Here is a 22058-nt window from a genome sequence, read left to right as displayed (position 1 = left end):
AATGCTTCCCACAGTTGTGTCAAGTTGGCTGGATGTCCTTTTGGTGGTGGACCATTCTTGATACAGACAGGAAACTGTTGAGTGTGAAAAACCCAGCAGCGTTGCAGTTCTTGACACACTCAAACCGGTGCACTGGCACCAACTACCATACCCCATTCAAAAGCACTTAAATATTTTGTCTTACCCACTCAGCCTCTGAATGGCTAACATACACAATCCATCCACAATTAATTTGTCTCTAGGTTTGAAAATCCTTCTTTAACCGGTCTACTTTTCTTCATCTAGGGGGCGTCAGGTAGCCTAGTGGTTAGAGCGTTGAGCCAGTAACCAAAGGTGGTTCTCACTCAGTGGTTCTGGTGTACGCAAGGGTTCGGCAGGGGGTACCTTAAGGAACTCAGTCAGGCGTTCAACTTACTCCTGAAAGTTGCTCAAGGTGCAATTTCGAAATTGGGTAGTGCGTCAGCAGTTTTCCTCTTGTCATGTCAGTCATTGCAGACCTTCGAGAGCTATTTATAACTTTTTAGAAATGTCCAGATCAACTATCCCATGTCAGCTATCATTTTTTAGCCCATTGATTTTGTTGTAACGTTTGAGTCACTCAAATATCACATGAACACACATAAGACATGACAAAATGTGTAGAATTATAGGAAATACGGGTGAGTGGTCTTTCCTTTGTTATTAATTAAGCGCCAGTGATAGTGTCCAGTATCTTATGGGTGCTTGCTGAGGCTTGCATGTAAACAATACCACTATAATCTCTTTAAGAGTCTATTGACACCTACTCGTCAATCGAATTAACATAAAAATCCCCATCAAAATCCTTTAGTTTAAGTTAGAGATGTTTTTTGTTGTTGCATGGGACACGTTTCAATTCACTGCATCCGCCTGTGTGCCTTCCGCCTGTGTGTGCCTTCCGCCTGTGTGCGCCTTCCGCCTGTGTGCGCCTTCCGCCTGTGTGCGCCTTCCGCCTGTGTGCGCCTTCCGCCTGTGTGCGCCTTCCGCCTGTGTGCGCCTTCCGCCTGTGTGCGCCTTCCGCCTCTGAGGTTGAAAGTGGCAGAGCTACAGCGCTGTTTGTCAGACCAGGAGATATCCTGAAGAATCGGTCTGTAGCGTCCGAATGGTTTGGCCTAATAACTAATATGACCACTATGGAAAAGGGGAGACTCACGAACATGATGGTTTTACCGTTTTGCTCTACGACCCCCTCAACTGTCACTGTACTCGTCTGAAGGCAACACAGTAATGGTTAAAACATTTTATGGAAGTATGAAGGTAGTTTTGTGTCCAAAAAATGTATTGTTAAACGTGTGTCCAAAAACAACTAATTATTCCCTGAGCTTTCTTACATCTCCTAGATATAGGACAGACACTTCAACACCTTGATTCATTTTTTACATGTATTAATGTGTTATTCAACGCATTTCTATGGGCTATAGTAGTGAAGGGCAAATAAAAGGCCACATTCAATATTTTTATGATGCCTACAGGGGTCCTAAAATTCAAAATCAAATGGCTGAATGATCCATGGTATGACCTTAAAAACAATTCCATATGTTAGCTTAGTAGAACATGAATTGGGTCCTGTGACTAGGTGAGTGCATCTGGTCTCACCCCAGTGGGCTGTGGTTGCAGTTTGCGTGTGGCTGCTGCCCGGCTCAGTCCCAGCTGCAGCCACACAGCGTGCGTTTGCACCAGCCTGTCCAGCACACTCATCCTTCTACGCAAAGAGTCGTAGCCTGAATCCCTAACTCCAGCAAGCCCTGCCCGCACACCAACACAGGGAGGTAGGAACAGACCTCCCACCTGCCCATCTAGCCTGAGAGGGGGAGAAAGACCAAATTAGAAATATACAATTTATATCCTCTATTTGTTTACTAATAGTGATATCTAATGTACAGACACATGCATGCACACAAAAAACTGTGCACACAAACACATAATAAAAACAAGAACGTAATAGATCAGCATGAGAACCAAAAAGTATTATTGAGTTGAATCATAGTTAAATGGATTTCAAAACTGGTTCAGTATTCCAGTGTAAAACATGTACCCAATGAAATGACTCAACGCAAGAGCGCCCACATTTATCCTTCACCATTCATACTTCTTCAGAAATAGGTGCTTTATCAATTCCACGGAAACTGCTTTAACATCCTATCAGGGCAGAACAGACCCGCTAACGCCACTGATAGTGCTTGCTGTGACTTGTAGAGCACCGCATTACGGGTGGTATGTAAGCGGGCCAAAATGAATTGACAACCCAAATCATCGCACGGGCTGGATAGAAATGTATCATTGCCCTGTGGGCCTTGTGTTTGACACGTGGTGTAGATTAAGGTGAGGAAACGGGTTAAATAAGGATGTTTAAGCCTTGAAACAATTAAGATATGGATTGTGTATGTGTGCAATTCAGAGAGAGGGTGAATGGTCAAGACAAAATATTTATGTGCCTTTGAACAAAATATGGTAGTAAGTGCCAGGTGCACTTGTTTGAGTGTGTCAAGAACTGCAACCCTGCTGGGTTTTGAATGCTCAACAGTTTCCTGTGTGTATCAAGAATGGGCCACCACCCAAAGGACATCCAGCCAATTTGACAATGGTGGGATGCATTGGAGTCAACACGGACCAGCATTTCTGTGGAACGGTTTCAACACCTTGTAGAGTCCATGCCCCGACAAATTGAGGCTGTTCTGAGGGCAAAAGCGGGTGCAACTCCATATTAGGAAGGTGTTCCTAATGTTTTGTACACCCAGTGTAATCTACATGTCATTATGTACCTAATGTCAGGTAATCTGTAAATCATTTTTTTTGTAGCCTATAATTTAATCTACACAAACATGCTTGGTGTTCACTTTGGAAATCACTGATACTCTATCCACCTTTCCCTCTGACATCTCGTCAACACAATGACATCATGAAACTCAGCTACCTGAATGACCAGAGAACACTATCCCCACTTGCTGGTGGAAACAGGGAACTACAGAACACCAATCAACTTTACTCACTGGCACTCATCATCGTTATCATCATGATCCTCAAATCATGCTTATCAAACAGCCAGTAACATTTTTTTTTTATTATTTCACCTTTATTTAACCAGGTAGGCAAGTTGAGAACAAGTTCTCATTTACAATTGCGGCCTGGCCAAGAAAGCAAAGCAGTTCGACACATACAACGACACAGAGTTACACATGGAGTAAAACAAACATACAGTCAATAATACAGTAGAAACAAGTCTATATACGAGGTGAGCAAATAAGGTGAGATAAGGGAGGTAAAGGCAAAAAAAGGCCATGGTGGCAAAGTAAATACAATATAGCAAGTAAAACACTGGAATAGTAGATAGCAGTGGAAGAATGTGCAAAGTAGAAATAGAAAATAGAAATGGGTGCAAAGGAGCAAAATAAATACAATAGGGGAAGAGGTAGTTGTTTGGGCTAAATTATAGATGGGCTATGTACAGGTGCAGTAATCTGTGAGCTGCTCTGACAGCTGGTGCTTAAAGCTAGTGAGGGAGATGTGTTTCCAGTTTCAGAGATTTTTGTAGTTCGTTCCAGTCATTTGCAGCAGAGAACTGGAAGGAGAGGCGGCCAAAGGAGGAATTGGTTTTGGGGGTGATCAGAGAGATATACCTGCTGGAGCGCGTGCTACAGGTGGGTGCTGCTATGGTGACCAGTGAGCTGAGATAAGGGGGGACTTTACTTAGCAGGGTCTTGTAGATGACCTGGAGCCAGTGGGTTTGGCGACGAGTATGAAGCGAGGGCCAGCCAACGAGAGCGTACAGGTCGCAGTGGGTTGTATATGGGGCTTTGGTGACAAAACAGATGGCACTGTGATAGACTGAATCCAATTTATTGAGTAGGGTATTGGAGGCTATTTTGTAAATGTCGAGGATCGGCAGGATGGTCAGCTTTACGAGGGTATGTTTGGCAGCATGAGTGAAGGATGCTTTGTTGCGGAATAGGAAGCAGAGTCTAGATTTAATTTGGGATTCGAGATGCTTAATGTAAGTCTGGAAGGAGAGTTTACAGTCTAACCAGACACCTAGGTATTTGTAGTTGTCCACATATTCTAAGTCAGAACCGTCCAGAGTAGTGATGCTGGACGGGCGGGCAGGTGCAGGCAGCGATCGGTTGAAAAGCATGCATTTAGTTTTACTTGTATTTAAGAGCAGTTGGAGGCCACGGGAGGAGAGTTGTATGGCATAGAAGCTCGTCTGGAGGGTTGTTAACACAGTGTCCAAAGAAGGGTCAGAAGTATACAAAATGGCGTCGTCTGCGTAGAGGTGGATCAGAGACTCACCAGCAGCAAGAGCGACATCATTGATGTATACTGAGAAGAGAGTCGGCCAAGAATTGAACCCTGTGGCACCCCCATAGAGACTGCCAGAGTCCCGGACAACAGGCCCTCCGATTTGACACACTGAACTCTATCAGAGAAGTAGTTGGTGAACCAGGCGAAACAATGAATTCAACATCTGTTGTTATTACACTTGAACAAACTGAGAGTGGTCTGAAATTCTTCAAGGAAACAAATCACTGTTAATGTCTTCCTCCTTTTTCTCCCCCTTCGCTCTAACATACACAGCTAACGTTAGTTTTACATCAGCCCATCATAAGGTTGAAGCAAGTCTGCTCATCGTACCACTACTAGAGTAAATGGATGGACAGAAAGAACAATTTTGTTAGTCAGTTTGTCTGTAGGTTTTAACACTTACCCCTGTAGTATTACAGGCTCTGGATCTCCCTCTGCTTGCTCAGCCTTTTGCACCATCTCCTTCTTCAGAGTCCCGATCTCCCAGACAAACGAGTCAATCAGCTATAGCACAGAAAGACAAGTCGATTAGTGACGAGGGATAGAGGGCGTACGAGGCAAACACGTTGAGAATGTGTGTGTATAGTGAATGTATTTTCGTGTGAGACAACTTTGCACTCATTCCTGCAGACTCAGGAGCTGGGAAAATTGTCACCTCTAGGGCTGTCCACGACCACCCCCAAAAAATACAAAATAATAATTGTTGATTGAGATGTCTGATGCTTTAAGTGCACCGTTTGATTAAATAATTAAGACACAAATAACCCAAGAGGGAGCCGACAGCAATCGATTTAGAAACAAGAAGTGCTCCTGAGTAGAATGGAGCCTCCTTTTCCTGCGACAGAACTTACAGGAAATTGTGTACAGTGCAATATGCATGTCCAATATGAAAGAAACAGTGTGGCCAATCTGCTTAAATCCAACTAAGTGACCCTCCTCAGTGAAAACTAGAAGTGCTCCTGAGTAGAATGGGCCATTCTGCAGTAGATTTTACTGCAACACAAATTGTACCAGTCCACACGATGGGGCTAAAGTGGGTTTAGCCCCCTCAGTTTTAATCCATATATAATTATGGGCATCTGGCAAGAAATCACATTTATTTTTCGGTGATTGAGGACATTATCGAGTTCCTAGTTTCAAACCAGTAACCACTGAGGGGGACATTGGAAGTAACAGAGTCAAGAGGCGGAGTGGATTTTTTTTTGTTGTGGAATATTCTCTTTGATGGAATATACTCTTTGAAAAGACAAGGAACTTGCCAATGTGTTTAGCACCATACCCCACAAACACGTCACACGATATTCAAAATTAAATCATAGGGCTCACGAGTGAGACTGTCACTGAAGAAAGAGTTAAAGATATCGGAATCTTGGTACACATTGAAGGTAGACGGGACTAAGGATCCTAATGGATGTGAAAATAGGAGAGAGCCATGACTTTCTATATGTGGAAAAATGTTTAGGGCTCCCGAGTGGCGCAGCGGTGTAAAGGCACTGCATATCAGTGCTAGAGGCGTCACTACAGACCCTGGTTCGATTCCAGGTTGTATCACAACCGTCCGTGATTGGGAGTCCAACAGGGCAGAGCACAATTGGCCCAACATCGTCCGGGTTAGGCCCGGGTAGGCAGTCATTGTAAATAAGAGTTTGTTCTTAACTGACTTGCCTAGTCAAATAAACAGGTAAAACAATTAACCACTGCTGGCTGGATCGAAGCAGAACCGATTTGGTGGAAGCTGAGTTTAGTGTCGCTCGCCAGTTTTTGCAGACTGAAATCATCCACTCTGCCTCCAATGAGGACACCTGGACCCTCTCCACTATGCCGACCGTGCTTACTGCACTGAAACATGGACTGACTTTTGGGATGTCCACAGCTACATGTCAATTAATTTTCCACCTTTGATAAATGTTTTCAGTCAGCACCGAAAGAGGATGTTACCAGAGGAAAGCTCCACTAATACAATTGGCATTTGAGGGGGATCTTACAAGTTTCTAGGGAGAATGGAATTATTGATTGATTCAGGAAGTTCCACAGAGCATCAAGGAGGCAGCAGAAAACAATCTAGGTGGTTGTTTTCTATCCAAATCTTGCTTTAGTCTGTATGGTGCTGTCCATGTTGCTGATAGAGCGCAGCCCTGATTTTGTGCCATTGAACCTGTCACTTCTTGGTCAAAAGCATTTGAACGCATGTTTATTGTGGTATAGCGTGACATAAGCAGAATTCAATAGAATTCTAATGCACTATTCCAAATGGGTATAGCTACATATCGATATGTTTCTTCATAGAAACAGATACACTCTATTATGGCTTTTGTTGCTGTAAATGGAACTGTACATATTGGAAAAGTGTTTGTGGTAGGCCAGCATTGGGTAATTGGGTTGAATTTGATTCACAGAAGTGTATTGTACCATACAACGTGTTGCTGAACTCACGAGTGAGCGGTACTATTTTCCATGTTTGAAGCGGGCCCGTCTCTGCCTACTTATTTGGCAAGACAGCCTACTACAGTGAGCTGCTATCTCCAGTCACCTTTTGTTTACTGTTAATATAACTAGCGTAAATATAGATTATGTCATGCCTTTATCGATCTGATATTGTGTTTACTATGCCTACTTGGTACCGCTGTTTTGTTCAAATTAATTTGTTTGCATGTGTCGGTATTCTAAACCAAAATTGCTATTGTTTTTTGTTGTTGCAAGCATGAATAACTAGGCTACTACTTTCAGCATTTAGTTTGCATTATTTTGGTAAGACAGCTGTGTACGGCTGCATTCACATAGGCCGTTTGTAATAGGTGTATTACCCTTGTAGCCTATTTTCATGACCAAAGTGGCCTTGCTGTAGTGCGCTGTCAATTGTGCTGACAGTGCAGCAGAGATGGACTATAGATTTCATAAGGACTCAAAGATCAGAGTCTCTGCATTTAAGCTTTGTTTGTTGTATAGCGTGATTATATAAGCAGAATTAAATATAATTCCATATAATAATATAATATAATCCCTCCCCCCAAAAAATGTGCCCCCTCGCTGATTTCAACTGCCTCCAAACTTTATCCTGGAGCTGGATCTGGACACAATATACGGAAAATTGTGTACATACATAAAACATAGTTGACTATATAGTATTAGGAAAAAAATCTATCAATCAATCTCTTAGAGAAATACCTAAATATTATTTGCATAACTAGAATTCATTTTTTGCCCTAATTATTAATTTACTAAGTATAAAGGACGAAACGCTTACTCTGAAGGATTCATGACGCGGAAGTACTTAGTTATTCTTGGCTGCTTCAGATTTGGGGCGGCAGGGTAGCCTAGTGGTTAGAGCGTTGGACTAGTAACCGGAAGGTTGCAAGTTCAAATCCCCGAGCTGACAAGGTACAAATCTGTCGTTCTGCCCCTAAACAGGCAGTTAACCCACTGTTCCTAGGCCGTCATTGAAAATAAGAATTTGTTCTTAACTGACTTGCCTAGTAAAATAAAAGGTAAAATAAAAATAAAAAAAGAGTTGAGGACGACCTCCCTGCAAAATAACTGCCCAGATGTTGTTTCGCAAAGTTAAACAAAAAGTGGCTTTGAGCAATATAAGTAAAAAAAATTGACCCGGAAGTGTTGTAGAGTTTTGTTTAGTTGTTTCAAATATGTCATTTCCTTAACCCATCTGGTAACTAAATGACAGCATATGTATCATGTGGGTGGGACGAATGTAAACTGATGCTGGAAACAAATTGACTAGGGCATATTTACAAAACAAAGAGGAACTGTTGCAGACACAATGTTTTCTTAAGGGTGAGATGGGAGGCATGTGTTAAAGCTAATAGATTGTAAACTACTGCCCTATGACACGGTCTTATAGCTTCACTGTTTTTATATCATATTCTCTCAATATGTTTTGCATCATTATGTACACTTGAGTACGAATGGGTGGCTTATTCTCAAATACCTCTGTGTATGAGTCCGGATAATTAACAACGGACTGAGTCAGGCTGAAGAATGTATACTCCCTAGTCTCAAAGCTTCTCCTGGCTGATAAGTAGACCAGGAGATGCGTGGAGGAGTATCAAAGGTTCCGTACTTGGGCTGGGATGATAACACCACCTGCCTAGCCACAGAGATGCATTGTACAGCCTAGACTCTGGAGGGGGAGGTATTGTCTTGGGGGAGGGTACAAACGGAGGTTATAAATATATGTGCGTGTATAATCATACTTTGTCTTTGCAGCTGTTTGACCCAGTGTGATTTAATACATCTAGCTGGAACTTTCTTCAGAGTCTGACTAGAATTTGTACCCGAATCTTACAACCGAACACTGATGACCTGGAATAAAATAAACATTTGAGCACAGGCCATTGTCTCTAGTTCATTTTGCTTTTATAATGTTAACAGAATAGCAACGTGACTGAATGTTTGAAAATTGACATTAGAATTATGCCTTAATCAATTTACTTGACAGAGCAGCTTCTCACATAAGCTTTTAAAATCAACAGGTTAGTGGTTAAAAAATCTATCATTCTGGGGGTCAATTACCTTATGTCAAGCCGTTGGAAATGTGATACTCATTTTGTGTATGTCGTTTGTGACGAGAATAAAGACAGTTATTTTATCAAGACATGACAAGGACAGCTGGTACGGCTAAGCATGAAAAGTAATTGAAAATTACAATGAAAGTGAGCTGAGAAATTGATGGTTATTATAGCTTATGTGATCCATTTTAGTCAAAATATGGTGATGTTGATGCATGGTTCATTTTCACAAATTTCAAAGCTATAGCATTAATTACTCAGATTGACACATGAAATTATGGTTGATAGTACATTTGTTGAAAGAGCCTTTTTTTACAGCATAGCAAAGATTTTAAAAAGCAGTTGTGGAACTGCTTTATCCGACATGTTGCGGTTGCATGAGGCTTGGAGCACAGTGAATCAGCAGGCTATTAAACAAACACTCAAACAGGCAACAGAAGCAGGATCTGTCTTATTGCTGCAGACAGTATTCACACCCCTTGACCTTTTCCACATTTTGTGTTGTTGGAGCATACATTTTTATTTGGATTACATTTTGTGACACTGGCCTACACACAGTACCCCATGTCAACGTGGAATTATGTTTACAAATTAAGAAAATATGAAAAGGTGAAGTGTCTTATTAAGTATTCAACCCCTTTGTTATGACAAACCTAAATAAATTCAGAAGAAAATATTTGCTAAACAAATCACATAATAGGTTGCATGACTCAGTGTGCAATAGTGTTTTACCAAAATGTTTTAATGACTACCATATCTCTGCACCCCACACATAACAACTTTACAGATAATTGTCAGTCCAGCATTGAATTTCAAAACACAGATTTAACCAAAGACCAGGGATGTTTTCCAAATGCCTCGCAAAGAAGGGCACCTATTGGTAGATGGGTTAAAAAAATATATTTTAAAAATTAAAATGTAAGTAGACATTGAATATCCCTTTGAGCATGGTGATGTTATTAATTACAATTTGGATGGTGTTGTAACGGTTTTCTAATGGTGAAGGAGAGTCGGACCAAACTGCAGCGTGTAGATTTCGATCCATGTTTAATAAAACAACGTAACACGAATCAAAAAACACAAACTCAACAAAACAATAAACGTAATGAAAACCGAAACAGCCTAAACTGGTGCAAACGAACACAGAATCAGGACATCAAGACACTAAGGACAATCACCCACAATACAACCAAAGAATATGGCTGCCTAAATATGGTTCCCAATCAGAGACAACGGTAAACACCTGCCTCTGATTGAGAACCACTTCAGACAGCCATAGACTCTCCTAGAACACCCCACTAAGCTACAATCCCACTATACAACACACCAAAATCCCAAGACAAAACACACCACAATACAAAAACTCTATGCCACACCCTGGCCTGACCCAATACATGAAGAAAACAAAATACTAGACCAGGGCGTGACAGAACCCCCCCCCCTATGGTGCGGACTCCCGAACGCACCTCAAAACAAATAGGGAGGGTCCGGGTGGGCGTCTGTCCATGGTGGCGGTTCCGGCGTGGGACGTGGACCCCACTCAATTACTGTCTTAGTCCCTCTTCCTCGCGTCCCTGGATAGTCCACCCTCGCCGCCGACCATGGCCTAGTAGTCCTCACCCAGAACCCCACTGGACTGAGGAGCAGATCGGGACTGAAGGACAGCTCGGGACTGAGGCAGCTCGAGATTGAGAGGAAGCTCGGGAGTGAGAGGAAGCTCGGGAGTGAGAGGAAGCTCGGGAGTGAGAGGAAGCTCGGGAGTGAGAGGAAGCTCAGGCAGGTAGATAGATCTACCAGATCCTGGCTGGCTGGTGGTCTCAGCAGATCCTGGCTGACTGGCAGATCCTGGCTGACTGGTGCTACTGGCAGATCCTGGCCGACTGGCACTTCTGGCGGATCCTGGCTGACTGGCACCTCTGGAAGATCCTGGCTGACTGGCAGATCCTGGCTGACTGGCAGATCCGGAAGAGTCTGGTTGACTGGCAGATCTGGAAGAGTCTGGCTGACTGGCAGATCTGGAAGAGTCTGGCTGACTGGCAGATCTGGAAGAGTCTGGTTGACTGGCAGATCTGGAAGAGTCTGGTTGACTGGCAGATCTGGAAGAGTCTGGCTGACTGGCAGATCTGGAAGAGTCTGGTTGACTGGCAGATCTGGAAGAGTCTGGTTGACTGGCAGATCTGGAAGAGTCTGGTTGACTGGCAGATCTGGAAGAGTCTGGCAGACTGGCGTCGCTGGGCAGACTGGCGACGCTGGGCAGACTGGCGACGCTGGGCAGACTGGCGACGCTGGGCAGACTGGGAGCACTGCCGACGCTGGGCAGACTGCCGACGTTGGGCAGACTGGCGGCGCTGGGCAGACTGGCGGCGCTGGGCAGACTGGGAGCACTGGCGGCGCTGGGCAGACTGGGAGCACTGGCGGCGCTGGGCAGACTGGCGACGCTGGGCAGACTGGCGGCGCTGGGCAGACTGGGAGCACTGGCGGCGCTGGGCAGACTGGAGACTCCGGCAGCGCAGGAGAAGAGACAGGCTCTGGCTGCGCTGAACAGGCGGGAGACTCCGGCAGCGCAGGAGAGGAGACAGGCTCTGGCTGCGCTGAACAGGCGAGGCGCACTGAAGGCCTGGTGCGTGGTGCTGGAACCGGTGGTACTGGATCGAGGAAACGCACAGGAACCCTGGTGTGGGGAGCTGCTACCGGAGGACTGGGGTGTGGAGGTGGTACTGGATAGACCGGACCGTGCAGGCGCACTGGAGCTCTTGAGCACCGAGCCTGCCCAACCTCACCTGGTTGAAAACTCTCGGTTGCCCTGCCAGTGCGGCGAGGTGGAATAGCCCGCACTGGACTATGTAGGCGAACCGGAGACACTGAGCGCAAGGCTGGTGCCATGTACACCGGCCCAAGGAGACGCACTGGGGACCAGATGCGTAGAGCCGGCTTCATGGCATTTGGCTCGACGCTCAATCTAGCCCGGCCGATACGTGGAGCTGGAATATACCGCACCGGGCTATGCACCCGCACTGGGGACACCGTGCGCACCACTGCATAACACGGTGCCTGCCCGGTCTCTCTAGCCCCCCGGTAAGCACAGGGAGTTTGCGCAGGTCTCCTACCTGGCGTAGCCATACTCCCTGTAAGCCACCCCCCAATAATTTTTTGGGGCTGATTCCCGGGCTTCCATCCACGTCGCCGTGCTGCCTCCTCATACCAGCGCCTCTCCGCTTTAGCTGCCTCCAGCTCGGCTTTGGGGCGACAATAATCTCCAGGCTGATCCCAGGGTCCTTTACCGTCCAGTTCCTCCTCCCATGTCCATTTCTCCAGGTGGTGCAGCCTCTCCCACTGCAGCTGCTCCTGCCTGGTGACACGCTGCTTGGTCCTTTGGTGGTGGGTGATTCTGTAACGGTTTTCTAATGGTGAAGGAGAGTCGGACCAAACTGCAGCGTGTAGATTTCGATCCATGTTTAATAAAACAACGTAACACGAATCAAAAAACACAAACTCAACAAAACAATAAACGTAATGAAAACCGAAACAGCCTAAACTGGTGCAAACGAACACAGAATCAGGACATCAAGACACTAAGGACAATCACCCACAATACAACCAAAGAATATGGCTGCCTAAATATGGTTCCCAATCAGAGACAACGGTAAACACCTGCCTCTGATTGAGAACCACTTCAGACAGCCATAGAATCTCCTAGAACACCCCACTAAGCTACAATCCCACTATACAACACACCAAAATCCCAAGACAAAACACACCACAATACAAAAACTCTATGCCACACCCTGGCCTGACCCAATACATGAAGAAAACACAAAATACTAGACCAGGGCGTGACAGGTGTATCAATACACCAGTCACTACAAAGATACAGGCGTCCTTCCTAACTCAGTTGCCGGAGAGGAAGAACACCGCTCAGGGATTTCACCATGAGGCCAATGGTGACTTCAAAACAGTTACAGTTTAATGACTGTGATAGGGGAAAACTGTGGATGGATCAACAACATTGTAGTTACTCCGCAATACTAACCTAAATGACAGAGTGAAAAGGAAGCATGTTCAGAATACAAATATTCCAAAACATGTTGTTTGGAATAAGGCACTAAAGTAAAACTGCAAAAATCTACTTTATGTCTTGAATACAAAGCTTTATGTTTGGAGCAAATCCAACACGTCACTGAGTACCACTTCATATTTACAAGCATGGTGGTGGCTACATCATGTTACGCTCGTCATCAGCAAGAACTCCCTAGTCTAGGATGAAAAGAAGCAGAAGAGCAAAGCACAGGCAAAATCTGAGAGGAAAACTTGGTTCAGTCTGCTTTCCAACATATACTGGATGACAAATTCATCTTTCAGAAGGACAATAACCTAAAACAAATATACACTGGAGTTGCTTACCAGATGACATTGAATATTCCTGAGTGGCCTAGTTATAGTTTTGACTTAAATCTGCTTGGAAATCTATGACAAGACCTCAAAATTGCTACCTAGCATTCATCAACAACCAACTTGCCTGAGCTTGAAGAATAAAAAATAAAGTGCAAATATTGTACAAACCAGGTGTGCAAATCTCTTAGTGACTTATCGTGAAAGACTAAACTGTAATTGAAAACATATCTAAATTAATAAATTAATATATTTCTTTGTGTGCTTTTAAATTATTTTAACAAATGTTTTTACAAATGTCGATTATTTTTTCCACTTTGAAAGAGTATTGTGTAGAGCATTGACAAAATATTACGATTAAATCCATTTTAATTCCACTTGGTAAAAAAAAAAAAAGTGGAGAAAGTCAAGGGGTGTGAATACTTTCTGAAGGCAATGTATATCGACCAGTCGACTAAATGGGGTCAGCCCTAGTCGCCTCCCAGTGTGTGTCAGAGGAGGCTGGTGAGAAGAGCTATAGGAGTAAGGGCTCATTGTAAAAGGCTGGAATTGAATAAATTGAAGAGTATCAAACAAAAAATATATGCAAACCACATGTTTCACTGTTCTATTTCATCAATTGACCCTGTATAACCATTTAACTGCATCCTTTTCTGTCACTGTAGTAGAAATATCCAATCAGGAGAAATTAACACACAACCAGCAATGGAATTTAGGTTGTTAGTCAACGTACAGGCATATTATTATTATATATTTTAACCATAAAATTATTTCACAGAAGAGCCACTTCCCCTTTACTGACTGACCAAGACTACAAGGAAAGAGAAACAGAGAAAAGAAAAGCAAGACAAAATGCCCACTAAGACAACAAACCAGATGAGAAGCCAGACTCACATAACATCCTCTAACGCTGATACTAAAGTTAACTTGGAGAAATAAACAGCCATGCAAAACAAAGACCAAACCAGTAATCTTGAGTGGCGCAGCAGTCTAAGGCTCTGCATCTCAGTGCTTGAGGTGTCACCACAGACAGCTTGGTTCGAATCCAGGCTGTGTCACAACTGGTCGTGACTGGGTATCCCATAGGGCGGCACACAGTTGGCGCAGCATCGTCTGGGTTGGGCCGGTGTAGGCCGTCATTGTAAATAAGAATTTGTTCTTAACCGACTTGCCTCGTTAAATAAAAACATCTCCAGAAGAGGTCACTGTTTCAAACATGAACATAATGAACCGCGCGGATTTCACACCACTGTAAAATCTGACTGGACTCACACACAACCAGAGCCCATCCTAGTACCACTGAGTAAATGCTCCTACAGTGCCTTTTCATTTTCACAACTACTCACAGGGTTGTTATAGTCTAACCCTAACTGAACCCCAGTCAGCAAACCACACGCACGCAAGCTCTCACGAACACAGGCAATGAAAACACACACAGCAGTGGGTCTGCCTGTCCCTCTCCAGTTCACTGCCAAGACACAGCCAGAAAAGCAAACTGACGATGTAGCTTTAACCCTAGAATCCAAAAGGGACTGCAAAATAACCACATTCTCCATGCATAAACTACATCAGCTATTCTAGTGAATGACTTACAATAGTTCACTATAATCAGTACAGTGTAAATCTCTGCTTACCTTGAAAGTGTAAAAAAAGAATAGGTAAAATAAGCAAAAGTCTAACATCATTAGTAAAGAAATAAGACCCCAGTTTGCCAGCAGTCACCTCTGGGTTTTTTCATTTCATGTGAGACGATAAATGTCTTCCTGAAAATCAAGTGATGCGATTGCTCAATTACATATTCACGAATGCGCATGGACACACTCACAAGCACGAGTTTCACTTGTTCCAAGACCAGTTCCAGAATAGATGTTATGCAACTAGGTTCAGCTGTTATAGCGCAGGATAGAAGGATTTAAACTATTTAAAGAACATCGTGAAAACCACAATTCTAAGAGTTTCCAAGAGCACAGCAAATTCCTTTCCTCCTGCACTAGGCAGCAGTTATACAGGAAGACAGTCAGTATGACACATTTACCAGGAGTTCTGCAACTAGCCTCCATGTTGGCAACAAATGCCCCATAAGAGATCAGTAAAACTTGTGAACTTGCATTCTCCATCAGTATGTCATTGTTTTTCCAATGACGGATACTGTGTGAAATGAAAGGGAGACCGAGAGAAGGGATAAACAAAGTAGGGCCGGTATGTGCCGGGATTCGTATGCACACAGGCGGTAGAATCGAACATGTGCGGGGGGTTTTGGCCTTAAGACGATCACCACTCTGGCACCCCAATGAGTTATGAGGGATGTTTCTTAGCGTTAAGGATCCCAAATTCGTTTAAACAATTGAATGTTTAAACGTTTTAACATTTAAACTTTCACACCCCTAATTGGAACAATATAACATTTCCAGTGGGCTCTCTTTTGCTACTTTTGTAGAAATTCTACATTTTAATACATAGAAATGTACATTATAGATCATTAACCAATCACAGCCCTCCTGTAGGATTGCACATTCAGCCAATCACCAGCAGAGGGAGATTCCTTTTAATCAATTTTTCCATTCACTGTGTTGGTGGTGCTCATTGGTTGCTGCTCATGGTTGATGTCCTTGATCTTTTTGGCCTTCCTGTGATATCAGGTGAAGTATGTATACTGGAGGGCAGGTAGTTTCTCCACCGGTGATGGTTTGGGCAGACCACACCACCCTCTGGAGAGCCCTGGGGTTGCGGGCATTGCAGTTGCTGTACCAGGCGATGATACAGCCCGACAGGGTTTTAAAGCTTCACACCTCCACTGCGGTCCCGTCGATGTGGATGGGACGTGCTCCCTCTGAAGTCAATGATCAGCTCCTTTGTTTTGTTGACGTTGAGTGAGGTTATTTTCCTGGCACCACTCCCAGGGCCCAAACCTCCTCCCTGTAGGCTGTTTCAGCATTGTTGGTAATCAGGCCTACTGTTCATCAAGCCAGAGTTCAATGGCTGCAAGCTTTACACCACTCCAGCCGAGGCTTGTAATTGTGCATGGTTATCTTAGGCTTGTGTGCGACTGCTCCGCCATGGAAACCCATTTCATGAAGCTCCCGACAAACAGTTATTATGCGACGTTGCTTACAGAGGCAGTTTGGAACTCGGTAGTGAGTGTTGCAACCGAGGACAGATTATGTTTACGCACCTTTGTGAGCTTGTGAGGCCTACCACTTTGCGGCTGATCGGTTGTTGCTCCTAGACGTTGCCACTTCACAATAACAGTACCGATCCTCCACCAAATTTCACAGTGTGTGCGAGACCTGGCGAGGCCTTACAAGCCACTGTCTCGCACTCACTGAAATTTGGTGGAGGATCGGTGATGATCTGGGGGTGCTTCATTAAGGCTGGAATCGGGCAGATGTGTCTGTGAAGGACACATGAATCAAGCCACGTATAAGGGTGTCCTGGAAGAAAACTTGCTTCCTTCTGCTCAGACAATGTTCCCCAACTCTGAGGATTGGCTTTTCCAGTGGGACAATGCTCCATGCTACACAGCCAGGTCAATCAAGGTGTGGATGGAGGACCACCAGATCAAGACCCTGTCAAAGCCATCTCCAGACCTGAACTGCATTGAAAACCTCTGGAATGTGATCAAGAGGAAGATGGATGGTCACAAGCCATCAAACAAAGCCGAGCTGCTTGAATGTTTGCACCAGGAGTGGCATAAAGTCATCCAACATCAATGTGAAAGACTGGTGGAGAGCATGCCAAGACACATGAAAGCTGTGATTGGAATAACCCTGATTTTCACCAAAATATTGATTTCTGAACTCTTCCTAAGTTAAAACATTAGTATGGTGTCGTTTAAAAATGAATATGAACTTATTTTCTTTGCATTATTCGAGGTCTGACAATACCGCATCTTTCAGTTGTCATTTTCTGCAAATAAATGCTCCAAAATGACAATATTTTTTATTTGGAATTTTGTGAGAAATGTCAGTAGTTCATAAAATAAAAGTATTTTTTTTTTACCCAAACACATACCTATAAATAGTAAAACCAGAGAAACTGATAATTTCACAGTGGTCTCAATTTTTTCCAGAGCTGTATATTTAGCTTCACTGTCCAAATACATATGGTAAGGACTGTATATAGCCTTTCATCTTTCTCTTAGTCTGAAACCATATGAACAGGAACTGATTGATGACTGGATTGATAAGACTCAGGTTGAAGTCAGACAGATTTCTGGAATTTCAGTCTGAAGTGGACCTAGTGCTCCTATTCCCATTTCCTCCTCTCTATTTTCATCTCCCCTCTACTTTCCTCTCGTTATCCCCTCATCCCCCTTTCCTGCTATCAAACATCAGCCTTACAGTAACTCATACTGAATGCATAACCCCATCATAGCTTTAATTTACTATCTGAATTGAATGGCTTCAAAGTGTGAGAAATTGCCTGGTCTTAAAATTTTGAGGGTGTGTTCTATGGACACAGTTCATTAGAGTAACCTATTACCCTCCCATTCAAAGGTAGGATATATAAAGAGTTGATTTGGAATCAGTAGATATTCTACCCCTCTTCACAAACACTGACAAGTGGTGTGGTGGTAGTGTGGAGTGTGCAGGTCTATAATTAGTTAGTGTGGTGGTGTGGAGTGTGCAGGTCTATAATTAGCTAGTGAGGTAGAGGCTCACTAGCTAAGCAGGTCCCAGCACATAACCACCCAACATACCTATTGAAAGAGGCTCTTCACTGAGTTCACAGCTTAAATGTGGTTGATGTCGTTATTACAGAGATAGAGGCTCGAACCCACAACTCAGACTAATTACGGTAAACAGTGAGGGCTCAGCCACAGCTATAATGGAGGGTATATATCATAAATCTGTTGCATGGACTTTGAGATGCGAAAATGAAAGAACATGGGGACTTTTTAATTTCAATAACCTAACTAACCCCAACTTCCTCAAATAAGTATCAGTTTATTAACTTAACAGACAAAACTAGAATAGGTCGTTACAGACAGATGGACATACTGACAACGACAGAACAAAAGTCACAAGGACAGTTTCAAGAAGGCTCCTCCCCATCTCCCTCTTCTGCCTGACCCCATAATTCATCTTCTCCCTCATTTACTCCCCCCTCCCTCCCACCATACCTTGAAGAAGCTCCCTTTCTTCTCCTCGCTGCGTTCAATGAGTGAGCTGATGGACATGCTATCCTCCTGTCCTTTGTCGTGCCTGTCTCTGTGGGGGAGAAAACAGAATGTCATTCTCAGTCCTGTAGGCTACACTCCAGTACTGTCTAGTAGTTAGTATATTCCAGTAAAGCCAAGGTCAACACAAAATATCGCAGAATTATTATTTTTGAATGCAAAGATAAATACATTTTCGTTCTTCTCACTAATGGCAAATGATTGCAACTTGTTATTATATTTAGCTTGGCCTACCTGTTCTTTTGTTATGAATAAGAGGTATCATATTTACCATTTGCATAAGGCTACTACTAGGCTACTTTTGCCTTCTTGCAATGCAAGATCTCAACCACTAGAAAACGTGTGTGTGCATGGTCTAAGCATGTTTTGGGGCATATTTTGTGCATACACAATACTTATAAATGAAATGCCAGCTCTCCAGCCCAGAGAGAGCAGGCATGAGAATGAAACATCATCACTGTGTCTATCTGAAAGGACTACAGTCCCTCAGTCTACATAGATGTACTATATTGTAACTGTAGGAGACTACTTCAGTCTCAGACCTGCCTATTTAATTGTAACTGCTAGTGGCTACTGTTTGGGGTTAAAAGGTGAAAGGGTAGTTTGACTTTTTTGGGGGGAAACCAGGACAATCACCTGTAGCTCAGGCCCTACCCAGACTAGCTTTGATCTGACAGCCATGTCTAGGACTGTATAAACATTCTCTGACTTTCTCACACACACATCCACACTCTCGCGCAGATGCTGGTCTGTGACCAGACCCCTGTTGTCAATCATTCCATGCTGCTGTATGGACTCTCCAGTATCTGGGACAGAAGCCCCCCCCCCCCCCTCCCTGAAAAAACAAAAATATATTTCCATGTTTTGGTGCATTCCTCAGGAAATACCAGAGGAGAGAGAGAACGGGAAAGAGGAAGTGGAGGAGGTTTGGTTTGAAGGCATTTCCTGAAAAGCCCCAACAGCCAGTGAGAGATTTGACCCAATTCTTTAATTTTTCTGTCTCTGATGTTGTTACTGCCCTGAAACATCCCCATGTTCGTCCATCTTGTCACACACACATACAGTACAAACACACACTGCAAAGGGCCAGGTAAACAGGAAAGCTCCTACGGCTGACATTTGAGGCAAAATAAACTCTACAGTAACAAATGTCATCACTGACTCAAAGCCCTGCATGGGTATAAATAAATGACCAACTGACCAGAATGAAGTAAAAAAAAAAAAAAAACAGGCCGAAAGTCTTTCTAGGTTATGTAACAATGTCAGGAAAAAATAACCCTAGTTATAGCAAAACACAATTCACTGCCAGGGTTGGTGTCCATTCAGAAGTGAATCAAATAATGGAAAATAAATGGCACTTATTATTGATTGCTAGTGTTGACGGCATCAAAGGTAGGAACCTACACTGAGTATACCAAACATTAGGAACACCTAATATTGAGTTGCACCCACTTTTGCCCTAAGAACAGCCTCAATTCATTAGGACATGGACTCCACAAATGTCTTGAAATCATTCCACAGGGATGCTAGCCCATGTTGACTCCAATGGGTGGTGGACCATTCTTGATACACACGGGACAACTGTTGAGAGTGGAAAACCCAGCAACATTTTTAGTAATGGCGCAGAAGGGGATGGCTGCCATTTTACTGGAGCCTAACCAATTGTGCTATTCTGTGTTTTTTTGCATTGTTTGTAACTTGTTTTTGTACAATGTTTCTGCCACCGTCTAATGACCGAAAAGAGTTTCTGGACATCAGAATAGCGATTACTCACCTTGGACTGGACAAATCATTTTTCTTTAACGAATCGGAGGCGAAAGATGTACACTGCTCAAAAAAATAAAGGGAACACTTAAACAACAATGTAACTCCAAGTCAATCACACTTCTGTGAAATCAAACTGTCCACTTAGGAAGCAACACTGATTGACAATACATTTCACATGCTGTTGTGCAAATGGAATAGACAACAGGTGGAAATTATAGGCAATTAGCAAGACACCCCAATAAAGGAGTGGTTTTGCAGGTGGGGACCACAGACCACTTCTCAGTTTCTTTGCTTCCTGGCTGATGTTTTGGTCACTTTTGAATGCTGGCGGTGCTTTCACTCTAGTGGTAGCATGAGACGGAGTCTACAACCCACACAAGTGGCTCAGGTAGTGCAGCTCATCCAGGATGGAACATCAATGCGAACTGTGGCAAGAAGGTTTGCTGTGTCTGTCAGCGTAGTGTCCAGAGCATGGAGGCGCTACCAGGAGACAGGCCAGTACATCAGGAGACGTGGAGGAGGCCGTAGGAGGGCAACAACCCAGCAGCAGGACCGCTACCTCCGCCTTTGTGCAAGGAGGAGCAGGAGGAGCACTGCCAGAGCCCTGCAAAATGACCTCCAGCAGGCCACAAATGTGCATGTGTCTGCTCAAACGGTCAGAAAGACTCCATGAGGGTGGTATGAGGGCCCGACGTCCACAGGTGGGGGTTGTGCTTACAGCTCAACACCGTGCAGGATGTTTTCCATTTGCCAGAGAACACCAATATTGGCAAATTCGCCACCGGCGCCCTGTGCTCTTCACAGATGAAAGCAGGTTCACACTGAGCACGTGACAGACGTGACAGTCTGGAGACGCCGTGGAGAACGTTCTGCTGCCTGCAACATCCTCCAGCATGACCGGTTTGGCGGTGGGTCAGTCATGGTGTGGGGTGGCATTTCATTGGGGGGGGGCGCACAGCCCTCCATGTGCTCGCCAGAGGTAGCCTGACTGCCATTAGGTACCGAGATGAGATCCTCAGACCCCTTGTGAGACCATATGCTGGTGCGGTTGGCCCTGGGTTCCTCCTAATGCAAGACAATGCTAGACCTCATGTGGCTGGAGTGTGTCAGCAGTTCCTGCAAGAGGAAGGCATTGATGCTATGGACTGGCCCACCCGTTCCCCAGACCTGAATCCAATTGAGCACATCTGGGACATCATGTCTCGCTCCATCCACCAACGCCACGTTGCACCACAGACTGTCCAGGAGTTGGCGGATGCTTTAGTCCAGGTCTGGGAGGAGATCCCTCAGGAGACCATCCGCCACCTCATCAGGAGCATGCCCAGGCGTTGTAGGGAGGTCATACAGGCACGTGGAGGCCACACACACTACTGAGCCTCATTTAGACTTGTTTTAAGGACATTACATCAAAGTTGGATCAGCCTGTAGTGTGGTTTTCCACTTTAATTTTGTGTGACTCCAAATCCAGACCTCCATGGGTTGATAAATTTGATTTCCATTGATCATTTGTGTGATTTTGTTGTCAGCACATTCAACTATGTAAAGAAAAAAGTATTTAATAAGAATATTTCATTCATTCAGATCTAGGATGTGTTATTTTAGTGTTCCCTTTATTTTTTTGAGCAGTGTATATCTCCTCCCAGGACCAAATCCCCATCATTGGCATGAAGAGGAGACACCGATACAGGGGACACAGATCCGAGTGCTTGGTGAGAATTCGTCGGCGAGTGGATAATCCACCTTTACCATCTGTCCTACTGGGAAACGTGCAATCATTGGATGAGCTCCATCGGAGTCTATCCTACCAATGGGACATTAAACTGTAATATCTTACGTTTCACCGAGTCGTGGCTGAACGAGGAAATGGATAATACACAGTTTGA

At 44.1% G+C, this 22058-nt stretch overlaps 1 pseudogene; it reads right to left on the bottom strand.

The window, feature by feature from the left end:
* LOC115113234 (ras and Rab interactor 2-like) overlaps positions 1 to 22058 on the bottom strand; it is a 49574-nt pseudogene that overhangs the window by 23001 nt on the left and 4515 nt on the right.

Source organism: Oncorhynchus nerka, linkage group LG28 (genome assembly GCF_034236695.1).
Source record: "Oncorhynchus nerka isolate Pitt River linkage group LG28, Oner_Uvic_2.0, whole genome shotgun sequence".
NCBI lineage: Eukaryota > Metazoa > Chordata > Actinopteri > Salmoniformes > Salmonidae > Oncorhynchus > Oncorhynchus nerka.
The sequence above is the reverse complement of the archived record's forward strand: the minus strand, read 5'-3'. Positions and strand labels throughout refer to the sequence as shown.